Consider the following 7,456-nt stretch of genomic DNA (forward strand, 5'->3'; position numbering starts at 1 on the left):
AAACAAGTAAAAATGGTAGCACTCTTGGAAATGTATTTGTGCATTGTCATGACAGTAAGGAATTTAATTTCTTTGGAGTACCAAAAAAATTCAATTCTTTTTATGGTGGATATGCAAGAGTGAGATATCCAGAGATGATAGCACTCAAAGAAAATGCACAAAAAAAAAATAGTTGATGAAGAGGGACATCTTCTTGCCAGTGCTTGTGGTAATTTGCTACCTATTGTTACACCCCATCGTCAACTTTTGGGTATTAGCATTCAACGGAAGATCAAAAGAAGACATGCATACTCTTCTACTAATATCATAAACCATACCTTGTCGACGTGTCGAAACTGTTACCTTTGTAAAAATAATGTTGTAATTGACAGTGAAATTGCCGGAAAAATAAAAAGGGCATTGGCAGAAAATATCACTAAGGAATATAAAGATGAATCGATGAAAAAAAAAGTGCCAGCAAACTTCACTACTATTAATCAAACAATTAATGAACCAAATAATAGCAAAGATGAAGTGCATATTGAACATGTGGATGACCCCCCATTAGAAAAGTGTTCACATGCTAGTGTTATTGTAGCATTGAATGCTGACAAGGAGAAGCATTTGAACTATGAAACAAGTACAAGTGGTAGCACTATCGGAAACGTATGCGTGCGTTGTCATGACACTATGGAATTAAATTTCTTTGGAATACCAAAAAAATTCAATTATACAAATGGTGGATATGGGAAAGTATCATTTCCAGAGATGTTAGTACTCAAAGAGAATGCCAACATAAAAATAATAGTTGATGAAGAGGTGTATCTTCATGCTAGTGCTATAGGTAACATGCTACCTATTGATCGAACCTTTCGTAGGCTCTTAGGTATTATCATTCAAATGAAAGCAACGTGTAAAAGAAAGGCCTACTCTTCTACTAATATCATAAACCATATCTTGTCTACGTGCATAAACTGTTACCTGTGTAAAAATAATGTGGTAATAGACATTGAAATTGCCAGAAAAATAAAATGAGTATTGTCAGAAAATATCACTATGGAATATAAAGATGAAACGATGAAAAACAAAGCACCAGCAAACGTTATTGGCATTGATCAAACAGTCAATGAATCAAATAATACCAAAGACGAAAAGCATATTGAGCCTGTTCATGAGACACCAGTAAAAATTGTGTATTATTCAAAATGGAATAATGATTATTCCACTGATTACGAACTAAGAGAAGACAATAACTACAATATCAAGAGAGAACATGGTGAACCATTTTATGGAACAGATTAAAAATATCCAAAGTTAATCATTGATATTAATAATGTATCATAATATATTTTTGTATTAATATTCTACATAACACTATTTCATTAAAAACAATACATTGTTATGTGTTCATCATTTTTAGAGTAAGCTAGCACATCAAGCATTTAGAATGTATATTAAAACATCGACGATGTAAAAAAAGGAATTTGCGTACATCTATTGTCAAACACATGGGATAACATTGTCAAAATCTAGGTATCAGAATGAAAAATTGTAGGTAAGTAAGTAAGCAAGTAAGTAAGTAAGTAAGGATGTTAGTAAGTAAGTAAGTAAGTAACAAACTCTTTCTTGAATTCACCTCATGGATACACAATGCAGAAATTTCATTTAAGAAATTATGAAAAAATTGTAAGCAAGTAACAAAAAAATTGTAAGCAAGTAACAAACTATTTTTTGAAGTTACCTCTCGGATACACAATGCAGAAACTTCCTTTAAGAAATTATCACAAAATTGTAAGTACAAAAAAAGTCATTTCATTCAAGAAATTATGAAAAAATTCTAAATAAGTAACAAATCCTTTCTTGAAATTACCTCATGGTTACACAATTCGGAAATTTCATTTAAGAAATTATCGAAAATTGTTAGTAAGTAGCAAATTCTCTCTTGTATTCACCTCCTGGATAAATAAAAAAGACATTTCATTCAAGAAACTATGACAAAATTCGAAGTAATTAATAATCTATTTCTTGAATCCTCCCCCTGAATGAACAATACAGATATTTCATTTAAGAAATTACGAAAAAATTGTAAGCAAGTAACAAACTCTTTCTTGAATACACCTCGTGGATACACAATGCAGAAATTTCATTTAAGAAATTATCAAAAATTGTAAGTAAGTAGCAAATTCTTTCTCGAATTCACCTCCTGGATCAATAAAAAACACTTTTCATTCAAGAAATTATGACAAAATTCTAACTAATTAACAAACTCTTTCTTGAAGTTACCTCATTGATACTAAATGCTGAAATTATATTTAAGAAATTATGAAAAAATTGTAAGCAAGTAACAAAACTCTTTCCTGAAGTCACCTCGTGGATACACAACGCAGAAATTTTATTAAGAAAGTTATGAAAAAATTGTAAGTAAGTAGCAAATTCTTTCTTGAATTCACCTGCTGGATAAACAAAAAGACATTTCGTTCAAGAAATTATGACAAAATTCCAAGTAAGTAACAAACTCATTATTGTTTTCACGACTTAGATACACGATGTAGAAATTTAATTCAAGAAATTATGAAAAAATTCTCATTAAGTAACAATTTCTTTATTTAAGTCAACTCTTGGATACACAATAAGGAAATTTCATTCAATAAATTATGAAAAAATTGTAAGCAAGTAACAAACTCTTTCCTGTAGTCACCTCTTGGATACACAATTCAGAAACTTAATTTAGAAAATTTTAACAAATTGTAAGTAAGTAAAAAATTCTTTCTTGAATTCGCCTCTTGGATAAACAAAAAAAAGTCATTTCATTCAAGAAATTATGACAAAATTCTAAATAAGTAACAAATCATTGCTTGAAGTTACCTCATGGATACACAACGCTTTATTGTTTTCACGACTTAGATACACGATGTAGAAATTTAATTCAAGAAATTATAAAAAAAAGAAAAGTAAGTAACAAACTCTTTATTGATTTTCACCTCTTGGATACAGAAAGACATTTCATTCAAGAAATTATGACAAAATTCTAAGTAAGTAAAAAACTCATTCTTGAATTCGCCGTTTACTTGCAAAATACAGAAATTTCATACTATGGGACCTCTACACGTGATAAAACACGTTTTGAAACTACATTCTATTTGCTTGCCTTTACCTGGCACCTTTCCAAACGAGCGGGGATCCCCCACTGGTTCCTACACATTGCAAAAAGTTACGTCCCTGTGAAGACACACACAGAGAGAAGAGACACGCACAGACACGACACACCAACAGAGTCATAGTGAGAGAGATTTCCAAAAAGTTGGGTTTATCTAGGTTCACTTGGAGTGGCGCGCCCCTCTAAGTGAACCTAGATCAACCCAACTTTTGGATATCTCTCTCACTATGGCTCTGTTTGTGTGTCGTGTCTGTGCGTGTGTCGTCTATATGTGTGTGTCATCACAGAGACGACACAGAGACGTCACTTTTTTGCAATGTTTAGGAACCAGTGGGGGATCCCCGCTTGTTTGGAAAGGTACCAAGGAAAGGCAAGAAAATAGAATGTATTTTCAAAACGTGTTTAATCACGTGTAGAGGTCCCATAGTATGAAATTTCTGCATTTTGCATGTAAACGGCGAATTCAACAATGAATTTTTTACTTACTTAGAATTTTGTCATAATTTCTTGAATGAAATGTCTTTCTGTATCCAAGAGGTGAAAATCAATAAAGAGTTTGTTACTTACTTCTCTTTTTTTATAATTTCTTGAATTAAAGTTCTACATCGTGTATCTAAGTCGTGAAAACAATAAAGCGTTGTGTACACATGAGGTAATTTCAAGCGAGGATTTGTTACTTATTTAGAATTTTGTCATAATTTCTTGAAGGAAATAACTTCTTTTGTTTATTCAAGAGGTGAAGTCATGAAAGAATTTTTTACTTACTTATAATTTGTGAAAATTTATTAAATGCAGTTTCAGCATTGTGCATACAATAGGTGAATACAGGAAAGAGTTTGTTACTTGATTACAATTTTTTCATAATTTATTGAAAGAAATTTCAGTATTGTGTATCCAAGAGTTGATTTTAAGAAAAAAAATGATTACTCACTGAGAATTTATTCATAATTTATTGAATTAAATTAAAAAATCATGTATCTAAGTCGTGAAAACAATAATGAGTTTGTTACTTACTTGGAATTTTGTCATAATTTCTTGAACGAAATGTCTTTTTTGTTTATCCATCAGGTGAATTAATTAAAGAATTTTGTAAGGGCTGCAAATTTTTTCATAAGGTCTCTTAATAAAATTTATACATTGTCCATAATAAAGTTATCTTAGAGACAGTGTTTTGTTAATTGCTTGAAATTTTTTCACTATTAATGGATTTGAAAATCAGCAATAAGTATACAGGAGATAAATTCAAGAATGACTTTGTTACTTACTTAGAATTTTGTCATAATTTCTTGAATGAAAAGTCTTTTTTATTGATCCATGAGGTGAATCCGAGAATTAATTTGCTACTTATTTACAATTTTTGATAATTTCTTAAATGAAATTTCTCAATTGTGTATCCACGAGGTGTATTCAAGAAAGAGTTTGTTACTTGCCTACAATGTTTTCGTAATTTCTTAAATGAAACATCTGTATTGTGCATTCAGGAGGAGGATTTACGAAACAGATTGTTAATTACTTCGAATGTTGTCATAATTTCTTGAATGAAATGTCTTTTTTATTTATCCAGGAGGTGAATTAAAGAGAGAATTTGCTACTTAATAACAATTTTCGATAATTTCTTAAATGAAATTTCTGCATTGTGTATCCATGAGGTAATTTCAAGAAAGGATTTGTTACTTATTTAGAATTTTTTTCATAATTTCTTGAATGAAATGACTTTTTTGTACTTACAATTTTTTGATAATTTCTTAAATGAAGTTTCTGCATTGTGTATCCGAGAGGTGACTTCAGGAAAGGGTTTGTTACTTGCTTACAATTTTTTTGTTACTTGCTTACAATTTTTTCATAATTTCTTAAATGAAATTTATGCATTGTGTATCCATGAGGTGAATTCAAGAAAGAGTTTGTTACTTGCTTACTTACTTACTTACATCCTTACTTACTTACTTACTTGCTTACTTACTTACCTACAATTTTTCATTCTGATACCTAGATTTTGACAATGTTATCCCATGTGTTTGACAATAGATGTACGCAAATTCCTTTTTTTACATCGTCGATGATTTAATATACATTCTAAACGCTTGACGTGCAAGCTTACTCTAAAAAATAATGAAGACATAACAATGTAATGTTTTTAATGAAATAGTGTTATGTAGAATATTAATACAAAAATATATTATGATACATTATTAATATCAATGATTAACTTTGGACATTCTGAATCTGTTCCATAAAATGGTTCATCATGTTCTCTCTTGATATTGTAGTTATTGTCTTCTCTTAGTTCGTAATCAGTGGAATAATCATTATTCCATTTTGAATCATACACAATTTTTACTGGTGTCTCATGAACAGGCTCAATATGCTTTTCGTCTTTGGTATTATTTGATTCATTGACTGTTTGATGAATGACAGTAACGTTTGCTGGTGCTTTGTTTTTCATCGTTTCATCTTTATATTCCATAGTAATATTTTCTGACAATACCCATTTTATTTTTCTGGCAATTTCACTGTCTATTATCACATTATTTTTACACAGATAACAGTTTAGGCACGTAGACAAGATATGGCTTATGATATTAGTAGCAGAGTAGGCCTTTCTTTTCCTCTTTGCTTTCATTTGAATGCTAATACCTAAAAGCCGACGAAAGATTCTATCAATAGGTAGCATGTTACCTATAGCACTAGCATGAAGATACCCCTCTTCATCAACTATTATTTTTATGTTGGCATTCTCTTTGAGTACTAACATCTCTGGAAATGATACTTTCCCATATCCACCATTTGTATAATTGAATTTTTTGGTACTCCATAGAAATTTAATTCTATACTGTCATGACAATACACGCATACGTGTTCGATAGTGCTACCCCTTGTGCTTGTTTTATAGATCAAATGCTTTTTCGTATCATTATTTAATACTACAATAATCCTGACATGTGAGCACATTTTTAATGGAGGGTTTTCCACATATACATTATGCACATAATCTTTGGTATTTTTTGGTTAATTAATTTTTTGATTTATGTTAGTGAAGTTTGCTGGCACTTTTTTTTTCATCTATTAATCTTTATATTCCTTATTTATATTTTCTTCCAATGCCCTTTTTATTTTTCCGGACATTTCAACGACTATTACAAAATTATATTTACAAATGTAACAGTTTAGTCACGTAGACAAGAGATTTCTTATGATATTAGTATAAGAGTATGCATGTCTTCTTTTGATCTTCCGTTGAATGCTAATACCCGAAAGTTGACGATGGGGTATAACAATAGGTAGCATGTTACCACAAGCACTGGCAAGAAGATGTCCCTCTTCATCAACTATTATTTTTATGTTGGCATTTTCTTTGAGTGCTATCATCTCTGGATATCTCACTCTTGCATATCCACCATAAAAAGAATTGAATTTTTTTTGGTACTCCAAAGAAATTAAATTCCTTACTGTCATGACAATGCACACATGCATTTCCAATAGTGCTACCATTTTTACTTGTTTCATAGTTCAAATACTTCTCCTTGTCAGCATTCAATGCTACAATAACATTGACATGTGAACACACTTTATTAAAATGCTCTATCTTCACTTTTTTAAAAGATATGACTTATGTGTTTATCGTACCACTGCGTAAAAAAATACTGATTTAATACATGCAATAGACTAGGTAGTGTCGATATCCGGACATAGAATATCAGTGGGAAAGCCACATTGTGTCTCTGACCAATCACAGAGTACAATTGTTAGAGCCGTAAGCATATTTTGTCATTTTAAGATACGAACAAAAAAAAAAGTTGAATAATTTCGAAGTTTAAAAAAAATATTTTGCTTTTATGAAAAAAAAATATTGAATTAGAACCATCAGTCCTTATTATTATGAGTATCCGAAAATGGACTTAATTTTCACAATTGAACCAGAGAATTGACCTAATTTTCACATTTGAACGATAGACCAGTATTTTCCATAATTTTCTTACAGGAAACTAGAGTTTATGGTCAAAAACCCATATTAGCTCAGATTTTAGAGACATAGTTTATTTTTCGACCCATAACTGGACTTAAGTTTCACCTATGAACCAATAAATTGTATTTTCCATAATTTTCTTACAAAAAACTAGAGTTTACGGTCAAAAACCCTTATTAGCTTAGATTTTTCACTTGCAACTTGCCCTCCACTTTAAATTCGCTAATACATCCTTCTGCCAATCAACCCATCTCCCCCAAAACACTTTTCAGACATTTCTTGTTAAAAATTTTTATTTCAACTCATCCACACGGGTTTTTCGCTAGCAACTCGGCCTCCACTATAACTACGCTAAT

Source organism: Artemia sp. Qi Xiang Cuo, chromosome 13 (assembly GCF_049724085.1).
Source record: "Artemia sp. Qi Xiang Cuo chromosome 13, ASM4972408v1, whole genome shotgun sequence".
Classification (NCBI taxonomy): domain Eukaryota; kingdom Metazoa; phylum Arthropoda; class Branchiopoda; order Anostraca; family Artemiidae; genus Artemia; species Artemia sp. Qi Xiang Cuo.